Source organism: Ascaphus truei, chromosome 5, assembly GCF_040206685.1.
Source record: "Ascaphus truei isolate aAscTru1 chromosome 5, aAscTru1.hap1, whole genome shotgun sequence".
In the NCBI taxonomy this organism is placed as follows: domain Eukaryota; kingdom Metazoa; phylum Chordata; class Amphibia; order Anura; family Ascaphidae; genus Ascaphus; species Ascaphus truei.
In genome coordinates this window covers 233,729,178-233,741,617 of record NC_134487.1, presented here as the reverse complement: position 1 = coordinate 233,741,617, position 12,440 = coordinate 233,729,178, and the positions used below count along the sequence as shown (strand labels likewise).

At 47.3% G+C, this 12,440-nt stretch overlaps 1 protein-coding gene across 1 annotated transcript in view; it reads left to right on the top strand.

The window, feature by feature from the left end:
• The first annotated feature begins 1,051 nt into the window (after positions 1-1,051).
• The window catches only part of LOC142495784 (caspase-7-like), a 66,609-nt gene continuing 55,220 nt past the window's right edge, over positions 1,052-12,440 (top strand). The window contains exon 1 of the mRNA XM_075601735.1: positions 1,052-1,218. The gene's annotated coding sequence lies outside the window, so the exon portion shown is untranslated. The remainder of the gene's footprint in view (positions 1,219-12,440) is intronic.

The window sequence follows — 12,440 nt, the reverse complement described above, 5'->3', positions numbered from 1 at the left end:
CTCTCTCAGACACACTCTCTCTCTCTCAGACACACTCTCTCTCTCTCTCTCAGACACACTCTCTCTCTCTCTCAGACACACTCTCTCTCTCTCTCAGACACACTCTCTCTCTCTCAGACACACTCTCTCTCTCTCTCAGACACACTCTCTCTCTCTCTCAGACACACTCTCTCTCTCTCTCTCAGACACACTCTCTCTCTCTCTCTCAGACACACTCTCTCTCTCAGACACACTCTCTCTCTCTCTCTCTCTCTCAGACACACTCTCTCTCTCTCTCAGACACACTCTCTCTCTCTCAGACACACTCTCTCTCTCAGACACACTCTCTCTCTCAGACACACTCACAACACACTAAGACACACACTCACACAGACACACAGACAGACACACACAGGAAATCGGAGCAGGAGGGCAAGGGGGAAGCAAGGCAGGTACTGTGCAAGCTCGGATAGAGCTGGCTCCGGGCCAAAAAAATTCTGGCAGCATGCCAACACGCGGCAGGCAATCGGGAGAGGGGGGAGGTTTTTTTCCTTTGGAGAAAGCGCACAGCGCAAGTTAAATATTGGCGAGCTGGGCCGCAAATATGTTCATTGTGGGCCGCATGCGGCCCGCGAGTTTGACATGCTTGCAGTAGAGCGACAGAGGAAAGGGCGTCTTAACAATGTTATGGAGGAAAAAACTACAGGTTTTAGCTACATTGTGAATGTGAGAGGAAAACGTGAGGGGGGGGTCAAAGGTGACACCAAGGCAACGTGCTTGTGATACTGGGTGTATGATCGTACTAAAAACGCGTTTTTGGTTCTTTGGAGGCTTGTGGCTTTCCCCTATGAGGTTGAGTGGTCCTTTGATTTTATATTTTATTTTCTTTACTTTTATTTATTTATTTTGCATATTTTCCTTATTTGCATTTGCTTGTTTAATTTAATTTATTCACCACTGGGTGGTGCTGTGGCACTGTACCATGGAAGCCGGGCAGTCTATTTCTGTTTCTTATTCCTGTATGATCGTACTGCCAACCGTAATGTAGAAGGGGGCAGTAGCGCCAGGCTTGGGAGGAAGTATGAAGAGCTCCGTCTTTGATATGTTCAGTTTGAGTCAGCGGGGAAAGTGTAAAGAGAAAAGAGAAGAGGTCCCAGGACAGACCCCTGAGGTACCCCCACAAGGAAATCGATAGAGGAGGAGGTGTTGGCAAACGAGATACTGAATACTATGGGAGAGGTAAGAGCAAATCCAGGATAGAGCTTTGTTATGGATACCAAGAGTATGGAGAATGTGAAGGAGAAGAGAGTAGTCCACAGTATCAAAAGCTGCAGAGAGGTTGAGTAGTATGAGAAGACTGTAATGGCCTTTGTCTTTGGCAGCATGGAAGTCATTCGTTATTTTAGTGAGGTCTGTTTCAGTGGAATGAGCAGTGCGGAAGTCGGATTGTAGAGGATTTAGGAGAGAATAGGTGGTGAGAAAATGGAGCAAACGAGAGAATCCTGCTCTGTGACAGAGGAAAAGGAGTTGAGGAAGGCAGGAGGAGAGTTAGGAAGACGTGTAGAATATGAGGAGGATACAGAGGGGGTGCCTTGGTGAATGGAATACACATTTGTCTTGAAATAGTCAGCAAAGTCCCGAGGTGAAATAGAGGAAGAAAGACTGGTAACAGACGGTGATCTGAGTAGAGAGTCAAAGACAGAGAAGAGTCTGCATGGGTCAGACTTGAGGGTATTGATCAGTGAAGAAAAGTAGGTTTGTTTAACCTGGGAGAGGGCAGAGCTTAAACAGGATAGGATATATTTGTAGTGAAGGAAGTCTGCAAGAGTATAAAATTTCCTCCAGAGGCATTCAGGAGCGAGTGCAGGAACAGAGCATGCGTGTGTAAGGAATCCACACCTCAGTTTACTGCTTACCTTGCCTTACAGACCTGTGCAGTCCTGGAACACTCCCCATGATATCTACTGCAGCTGTGCAAGCTATTACTGCAGCCCAGCCTGGGTTCAGTCATTAGAGCAATGCTGTCACACGCCCCTTCTGCTATTGGTTCGCTGACCTTTAAATACAGCTTTCCCACAATGCTTCTCTGCCGAGCATAATCCTTCTTGAATGTTCACTGTGTTTGCCACAGCCACCAGTCTTGGCCACCTTGTTGCTGTTTTCATGTTCATGTTCCTAGTTCATGTTCCTAGTTCCTGGTTCCTGGGGCCTGCTGCTCTCCATTGCAGAGGCCGTGTCCTGGTTCCGGTGCTGAAGCGGTGGATCTCCAGCGTAACTTCAGCTCCCTGTATCCTGAGGCCTGCTGCTACGCTTCTATGCAGAGGCCTGACTTCCTGAGTTTCCTGAGGCCTGCTGATTTTCTCCACGCAGAGGCATGCTTTGGTCGTTGATGCTGAAGCGTTGGTTTTCCCGACGCTGCCCTGCGGTGTACTTCGGCCAGCCTGCTGTCTCCCCCTGCTGAGACCGGCATCATGGGCAGAGGCTGCTCCTCACACAGAGGCCACTCCCGCACTCACGCTCCTAAGCTGAAGCGGGGAACTTCTGTATACCTGTTGCCGAACTTCTGCTTGAATAACGACGATGCTGCCTTCTCCAATCCTGACCCTGCTATGTACGACTATGGATTTCGCACTCCGGATCAGTCTGCGCGGACTACGGTCGGTGATTATACTACCCCACCTCAGCCCCACGGCCCGGTCCCAGTTTGTGGCGAGCACAAAACGTGACAGCGTGTGTGACCAGGTTATGAGTCTAGCGGAGCGCAAAGTGGAAACAAGAGCAGGTAGATGAATACAATTGTGATATTGTAATCTTTAATTGTTGTTAAGCCCCTTTAGCTCTTTGTTAAATTATAGCTGCCAAATAAATTTCCAAGATTTTTTATTTATTTATTAAATTGAGTGGGTGAGTGCAATGAGTGAGTAGGCATTACATGTAGAAGTGAGCAGGTATCACATGAAGTGAATTAATAGGCAGCATATGCAAGTGAGTGGGCATCACATGGAATGGGTGGACATCACATGGAGTGAATGAGGGAATGGACATCACATGCAGTGAATAAGGGGATGGGCATCACATTGAGTGAGTGGGCAGCACATGGAGTGAGTATGCATCACATGGAGTGAGTGAATGGGCATCACATGGAGTGAGTGGGTGAATGGGCATCAAATGGAGTGAGTAAATAGACATCTGATGCATATGTTGTATAGGAGATGAATCCCCAAAATATCAGGGAATCAAAAACTCTATTCTGAAGCCAGGGTCACGTGTGATGTGTGAACTGCCCCAGATAGCATTAACTCAGTTCCCTTTCCAAATCACTCCAAGTCCTATAATATTTCCTTCACTTTATTGGAAAAGCAGCAGTAAATACAGGCACTTGTGGAAGGTGTGTAGTAGTGATTTGTAGTTAGAAACAGGTAGAAAGAGATGGCTTGCCATAGGAGAGTAACAGAGAGTAACAGAGATGGGTGCTGTACTCACTGTCTCCAGGGTGGAAAAGGAAGTGAGGAGCAATGTGGGTAAAAGGAATAGTCTTGGGACAGACTATCTTTGATCAAAGACAGGGGGGAGGGCAGAATAGCCCATTCTGAGTAGAATCTCAGAGGTTGCTGTAGCAACTCACTGGGTACATGCTCAGAGGCAGAAAGGTGTAACATACGTGCTTGCCACAAACTGGTACCGGACCGCAGGGCTGAGGTGGGGATATACTGTATAAACACTGACCTTAGGCCACGGAGTCAGGTCCGGAGTGCGGATTCCATAATCAGACATAGCCAGGTCAGGATTGGAGAAGGTAGGGTTAACGTTATCCAGGCAGGGGTCAAGGCAGGCGGCACAGGAGCGGTGGTCGAGGAAACAAGCCGAGGTCATCAACAGGAAATCTTGGGTGAAGGTACTTCAGCACAGGAGGCAAGAGCCTTGAGAGAAGCCACTGCATTGAGATGCTTCAGCAAAGGTGCTGCAGTGCGTCAGGAAAAGGCCAGGAGTACCTCCACTTGGAGGAAGCAGGAACCAGAGGTGCAGACACGCCACAGGAAACGCTGGGGAAACCAGCGTAGCCGCTACAGCGCGGCGAAGGCGAAGTCTGCCAGGAACAAGGACAGCAGCGCCGGGGCTGCTATGCAAGAAGGCCTTGGGATGCCGGGGACTAGAAGCAGGATACAAGGCACAAGGAGCCCAGCAGGCCAAACACGGAGTCTGTGACATGCACAGTTACTTGCAACTTGGATTGCAAAGTCTATGTCCAGCAACTTCCTGAGGGCGGGGCAGGCACTAAATAGCACAGGAGGCCAATCAGGCCAGAGCTGCACAGGAGGCAGGTGATTGCAGAAGCAGGGAATGGATTGTCTGGAACCTGCAAAGCTCCGGATGGAAGGGCTCCAGCCAAAGCCAGGAGTGGATTCCTGACATTACCCCCCCCCCCTTCACGCGAAGCCTCCGGACGAGCAGAGATAGGATCCCACAGAGGTCTCGGCGACATGGAATTATTTCTGAACCCTCTGTGTATAGTTGTAGAACTGCGCCGGGGGCATTTGTCAATGAGCGCTTTTTTCAAACGGAAAAGCAGTGGCACTGCAATCAATAGGGGGTCAGCACCCCTAGGTAGGTGAGGTTTAGAGAACATCAGGTCCGATGTCTGGGCATCTACATAGAACGCAGTAGGCACGAAGGAAAAAGCAGAGAGAAGCATGCCCGTGTTCAGAGTGAGAGCACAAGAAGCAGGGACGGGCACTACAGGCAAGGCAAGGAAGTCCAATAGGAGCATTGCAGTCTTTAATGATGACAACGTGAAATCCAGAGAGAACACATGGGGTAGTACAGAAAGTTCCATGAGGGATAATCCTAAATTTGCAGTAGCAGTCATGCAGTTAGAAACGGGTACCTCAAATACTGTGGAGGAGTCACTGGGAAACAGTATTTGCTGAGGAGTGGGAATCCCAGATTCAGAGGTAACATGAGGTACTGTGGGGGGGATAGGGAGGGAAGGATGATGCTTTACTGTGAGAATCTTAGGATCATCCATGGTTATAACAGGACGTGCAGGAGAGTCAGTGAGGCGTCTGTTTGTTCCAGAAATGCATGGCTGAGTGACAGCAGCGGCTACCCTAGACCGAGCACGGGGAATCGAAAAAGGTACACCGGTCACTGAAGTGAGTCCTTGAGAAACAGCCTATTTTGATCTGGTTTAATACTGATTGGAAGGCGAAGCCGGCCAATTCAGTTAAACAGCAATTCTACTTGTTGCCAAGTAGAACAAAGAAAAACCAGTCAAACAAAAATATAAGGGAATCAACAAGTGCACTGTAAAAAATGCACCTTGAGAAACAGCAAGAGCCAAACTAGGTATTTTGATTGAGTCAGAAGGCATTGCGCTAGTCTCTGAAGTGGATATCTGTGAAACAGCAAGGGGCAGAGTAGATGCGTCAGTAGAATCAGAGGAAGTTGCGCTTGTCTCTGAAGGGAAAAATTGGGGAACAACAATAGGCATAACAGAACCTGGGGGTATCTTCATGGCAGGAACCTTAGAAACAGGGCTAGGTGCATTTAACCATGCGGGTACATCAGGAAAAACACCTCTTACAGCAGGAGTTTTTGTGAAGGGTAAATCACATGCTACAGGAGAGGCAGAGGGAGGAAAACATGTTTTTTCATCAGGAGCTTTGGAACTTTCACAAATTAACTCAGAAACTGCTGGAAAATCCTGGGATGCGGTAACAGGGAACTGAGAATTTGCAAAGGAATCAGAGACAGAAAGGCTGATCTCTAAAGTGGTAGATTGAGAAACAGCAAAGGGAGAGACAAATGCTGTGGGGGGTTCTAAAGAGACAGGCTTGGAGTCAAAGGTAGAAATCTTAAATGTCTGAGGGGCAGCAGTGATTACACTTGCTCCTGTAAAGGGTTTAGAGAAAAGTGCACTGGTCTCTGAAATGGGCGTGTGAGAGTTACTGCAACATGATTACAAAACTTTGACAAAGATAACATTGAACAAGAAACTGGAGCTTTAGATGCAATAACAGGAATTTGGCACTTTGCAGGGAAAGGAGAAAAAGGAAACTGACTTGGAAACCTGAACTGTCAATGCAGAAAGGGAAGGCTCTAAGGAAAGAGATTTAGAGACACAGGCAGGGATTTCAACTTTCTGAGAAACTGGAGGGGTAACACTTGATGCTGCAAAGGTTTTACGGACAGGTACGCTAGTCTCAGAAGTGGAAACTTTAGTTAGGGCAGAGCGGTGAAAGCAGTAAATCCCAACAGGCTCGGTAGCTTGAGCTTTAGGAGGAGCATAATATGCAAGGTCTGTCTTTAAACCCAGAGGTTGAGTAGTAGCATGGGTTAAAGCAGATACTGCATGAGGATCAGAAAAAGGAGAGTTTGACTCTGAAACTGGAGGCATAGTAAGTTCATTTTTTGGCTGCAGGAATGAAACATTGGTTTGAACAATACAGTAATTTGCAATGGGAGCTTCGCAGAGCTGACTTGCAGGGGTTAAATCAGGCACAGCATTAGAGTCAGTGGAAAGGGAACTTGAGTTTGAAACTGGTGACTTGAAAAATTCCTCCTTTGACTTCTGACATGCAACATCAGCTTGGGGATCCCAAGAAAATCGGGGTACCCCAAGGGGTCCTGTAGCAGGACGTGAAGCACAGAGTGGCTGCCTCGTAGCAGAGAGGGAGTCCAGGGACTGGTCATTCTTTTTCATGAGCCGGTCCAAGGTTAGGGAGAATCTTCCAGACTGGGCCAGCATTTCAGACAGGGACAGGCTTTTAGACCGGGACTGGTTTTCAGACAGGGACCGGCTTTCGGACAGGGAGGTTAAATCAGGGCTATGGACAGTGACAGCTTCTCCCTTAGGCTCAAGAGGGACAAAATCAGCTTGGTAATTACCAGGAGAAGGAGGTAACCCCAAGGGTTTAGCAACAGGACTGGTAGCGCAGGGAAGCAGTCCCATAACAGTGTCGCAGGCGAGGATAAGATCATGCTCTCTTATGTGCTGGTCCAAAGACAGGGATAATTCATGAACCATATTTTGAGTTTGCTCCAGTTTCACAGGATTCACATTTTCCCAGGTCACGGGGGAGCCAGGGGCAGGAACATAGGAAATCATAGTCTGTTTTAACTCTCTAAGGCGCTGGGCCTTAATCAGGAGTTCTTGACGTAGCTGTTTCTCAGACAGGGTTAGGCCAATAAACAGGGACTGGGTTTCAGGCGGAGGCAGTCTCTCAAATATATACTGATCTTTAGACAGGGGCTGGTTTACAGACTGGGACCGGTTTTCAGAGGGGAACCGGCCTAACCCCACCTCAGCGGGGTCCGAGTTTGTGAGGCTGGACATACTGTAACGTACGTGCTTGCCACAAACTGGTACCGGACCGCGGGGCTGAGGTGGGGATATATAAGGCCTTGGGATGCCGGGGACTGGAAGCAGGATACAAGGCACACTGAGCCCAGCAGGCCAAACACAGAGTCTGTGACATGCACAGTTACTTGCAACTTGGATTGCAAAGTCTATGTCCAGCAACTTCCTGAGGGCGGGGCAGGCACTAAATAGCACAGGAGGCCAATCAGGCCAGAGCTGCACAGGAAGCAGGTGATTGCAGAAGCAGGGAATAGATTGTCTGGAACCTGCAAAGCTCCAGATGGAAGGGCTCCAGCCAAAGCCAGGAGTGGATTCCTGACAAAAGGGCAACATATTGATACATCACACAGGCACGGTGTGTGTGTGTGGAACAAATGCATGCAGCTGAACTTAAGGAGCTGACAAGCAGAAGGGGGGTCAAACAGAAATATGATTCTTGTTCCATGACACTCCCCATCTGGTATCTGGAGATACCACTATATAACTGGTATATGTGGAACATATGTGCAATGCATGACAAAGATAACATCGTATTCACAAAACAATGCGAAAGTCCATGTCCACACAAGGATGTGATACCGGCCAGTATCACTGGCTTCAAAGTCCCTTGGCGAAGGTTCTTTGGCAAAGGATGCCAAGCGGATGCACCGGTCCAGGTTAGTTGGGTGCACCACAATGTCTTTTGCAAAAGTCTCTGGTCCTGTTTCTTCTTAGATTTGTGAGAGAACAGTCCTTTTATCTCTGTAGTTTTCTCTACAGAGGGCATCACCTTGTGGATGTGCCAGTCGTGATAGTCTGTCACTCCATCACCTGGTGTTTGACGGAAGGTAATGGCTTCTGAGTCCTTGCGAATCAGCACTCCTTGAAGACTGTCTGACAAGTCTGGCCCAGTGCGTCGGGCGTCGTTTGGAGAGGCTTCCTGGTGCTGAGCATTGGAGCTGAACATTGCCCAGATCGGACCGGGTTTCTGATGGTGGTGGACAGATGATGGAAGGTACCAACATTCTTCACCTTCCTTCAGTGAGGGTGCTGGCTTTGCATGGCCGCTAAGGAATGTCTTCTGGATAAAGGCCACAAAGTTATGTTTGGTCTCCGGTTTCCTTTGTAGGTCGCAGCGGAGCGAAGTGAGCCTAGAGATGGCATGTACTCTATTGTTTGGGAGGCGTCTTTTTGGTGAACGGAATGGTAGCGGGGTCACCCAACTGCCAATCTGTCCTTGAAGAGCTCCTTATCCATTATCTTCTGGAATTCTCCATCTTCCATCGATGGTGCTTGTCTGTTACCGTTCCTTGTTGTCTGGAACGCTGTGCACCCTAGGTCATCGGAACGTTTCTCTTGCACGAGAACGTTTCCACGTATTTTGGTGAAGCGCTTTTGTGTCTCTTTGTTAACTGCCATCAGGAGGTTATTTTCTCCCTGGACATGACGAAGAACAGTCTCTTTTGCCCTTGTAAATCCCTTTATGAAATGTCTCTGCGACTGTCTCTTTTTAGACGTGAGAGGACAGTCTTTTTGCCCCTGTGGCTCCACCTGCAGGGTGCAATCGTTTGCAGCTGTACCAGCCGTGGCGGCTGGCTGCTTTTCCACTTAGTATTCTGTGGAGAGGAATTGCTGTACGTCTTAGCTGTGCCATTGCTCGCAGGAGGATCGTCCGATTGTTTATTGTCTTTTGGACGATCCCTTTGTCGGGCACCTTCAGGAGGTTTCTTTCTTCCTTCAGTGAAGTCGACTCATCATCCTTAGTTGTCTGGAATACTAAGCATCTTAGGCCATTGTCACATCCCCCTGACCTGAAGATGTTTTTGTTGATCTCGGAGGTATGACCTTGTCTCTTCTCACTTTGCCCTCCTGTCACTTGGAGATGGCCAAGACATGGTTCGGAGAGGGATGTGTATCCGCATTCTGTTATCACTGTTCTGCGGGCATCAACATAGTCTGGTCCATGCCCTTTGTCAGTGCACACGTTGCCCACTATTACCCATCCTAGGTCAAGCCTTTGGGCGAATGGATCATTGTGGGGTCCGTTGCGCTGTTTATGAACTTTGTGCACCCTCAGGATGTCCCTACCAAGCAGCCGTAAGATCTTGGCGCCTTGTTCTACCGGCGGGATGTAGTTGGCTATTCCTCTGAGGTGTGGATGATGGCGTGCCACGTCTGGTGTGGGAATCTTGTCCCTGTTTTCAGCCATGTAGTTGCACTCGATGAGTGTGGGGAGAGCTATCTTCACTCTGTTATCCACTGAACGTATAATGTAGCCACTTGCTCTTCTCCCTGTTGTCTCAGTTGACCCTGCACAGGTTCTGAGGATGTAGGGTGAGGCATTGTCTTGTGTGTTGAATAAGTTGAAGAATTCCATCTTCGCCAATGATCTGTTACTTTGATCGTCGAGGATTGCATACATCCGGATAGCCCTCTTAGGTTGTCCCTGGGGGTGCACTGCGACAAGGCATATTTTGGAGCAGGATATTTTGTCACTTCCTTTTCCGTAAACCTCGGTGCACTGAGACGTGACAGATGTTGGCTCTCTTTCTCCTTCCTCCCCGCCATGCTCCGCTACGGAGGATGGGTTGTTGAGTTGGTGGAGTGTCAGCGCCTCTGGATGTAGAGATGTTACGTGCTTGCCACTTTTGCACACTGCACATTTGATGGCCTCTTTACAGTCCTTGGCTAGGTGAGTCGTGGAATCGCAGCACCTGAAGCAGACTCCGAATTCTCTGAGTAACTTCTTGCGTTCCTCTAGGGACTTCATCCTGAACCCAAAGCATTTGTTAAGTGGGTGTGGCTTCTTATGTATGGGACATTCCCTGTTTGGGTCCCTTGGTTTCTCGTCTCCGGCGACCGACTGATCGGGAGTAGTTTGGGTCGTGGGGGACACGTCCGTCCTGTGGACCGAGAAGGGTGTTTGAGAGTTACCGTATCTTGAAACTGGTCTCTCATTCCTCAGGTCGCTTGCATTGTGTGTGGTCTGCGCACCCAAGATGAAACTGGGATCGTTCCTTGTCCTTGCCACTTCGCGGATGAAGCTCAAAAAGAAACAAGGTATAGTTTATTGAAGTACAGTTAGTACTGTTAGTACTTCTAAACTTCATAGTTGCTAGAATGATATAAAGTAAGTGAGTGAGACCGCAGTCACCGAATTGTACATAAATATCGTTGTTGACAGGTGCTATAAGGGAAATAGGCACAATAATATCAGTGTTGATCAAGAGGTTTGATCAAAAAGAAAACCCTTTTTATTTAGCACTTGGATGTCACATCTGTTGTGATGGACACAGTGGTCCTGCAGTATTATACTGCTAGTCTGTCAGGTACTCCCGAAAACACCGAGGGTATCAAAAATAATAAAATTTTATTGAATCTACATGGAAAATTTAAAAACACAGATACATAATTAAAAATCCCTATAATCTTGTGGTTGATGTGTACAGGTATGGTAAGGTAAGTACTATTGACAAATCACAATCCTGTCACATCTAGGCATCCCACATATCACAACTATTGTCATTTGTTTAGGTAAAATTATTACCTTGCGGCTTGTACCTTCTCAATTAGGAAATGGTAGACAGTGTGATTGCAAAAAACAGGTAGATGCAGGGTGTATATAAAGATGGTATTCGTCTCTATGTCTCTTTTGAGACTGAAGTGAAGAGTAACATATATACACACTTGAATCACATTAACCGTTTGACTTCAATATCCACTAGATGCAAGTCAAAACAGATTATTATCATCGAGTGGCGACATCCCACCACAGCGGGAACTACGAGCAGGCTTGTATTGTATATACATGCAGCTACGAGTCTAACATACCCAGACTCAAAAACGAGCAGCCCACACATATTTACTTTGGGTAGATCTGTTACATAGCAGCACCGAATATAGCATTAGATACACTGTGTGGTAATATTGACTGCTGCGTTTATTCCATCTGCACCACCTAGGCAATCTTTGCCTTTTTGCATTATATAGTCACAGCTGTGGTATATTTGGCTATACTATCCTATGGTAGCATTGATTTAGAGGATAATATGTACAGATGTGATTCATTGTGATATAATAATCTGTTTTGACTTGCATCTAGTGGATATTGAAGTCAAACGGTTAATGTGATTCAAGTGTGTATATATGTTACTCTTCACTTCAGTCTCAAAAGAGACATAGAGACGAATACCATCTTTATATACACCCTGCATCTACCTGTTTTTTGCAATCACACTGTCTACCATTTCCTAATTGAGAAGGTACAAGCCGCAAGGTAATAATTTTACCTAAACAAATGACAATAGTTGTGATATGTGGGATGCCTAGATGTGACAGGATTGTGATTTGTCAATAGTACTTACCTTACCATACCTGTACACATCAACCACAAGATTATAGGGATTTTTAATTATGTATCTGTGTTTTTAAATTTTCCATGTAGATTCAATAAAATGTTATTATTTTTGATACCCTCTGTGTTTTCGGGAGTACCTGACAGACTAGCAGTATAATACTGCAGGACCACTGTGTCCATCACAACAGATGTGACATCCGAGTGCTAAATAAAAAGGATTTTCTTTTTGATCAAACCTCTTGATCAACACTGATATTAGTTGCTAGAATGAGCAGGATTGAAAATGCCACTCAATGCACATCTTGCCACATGTATGTGCACTTGGAGCAGCTGTTCCAAGGAGCATACCGCTGTGAGAGGTGTGAGCGAGTGGTCTCTCTAGAGTCAGAGATTGCTGATCTGAAGAGGCAACTTGCAATATTGAGGGACATTGGCAATCTTGAAAGGGAATTAGAGCTCACTGAGCAGGCCCTTGCTTCGACTAGTGGTGCAGATGGTGGCGCTGTTAGTGAGGAGCAGGTAGGTAGCTTGGTTGCTGTTAGTGAGGAGCAGGTATGTAGCTGGGTGACAGAAGGGGAAGCAGGGGCAATAGGGAGAGGCAGGTCGTTTCTGAGCTGACACATCCCAATAGATTTGCCATGTTGAGTGAAGATATTGGGAATGTTGGGGCAGAAATGGCAAGGCTGGGGGAGACTAATTCCTCTAGCAGCCAGGGGAATAGTTCCTCCAGCACAGTGGGGACTCAGGATGCTCAGATACAAAGAA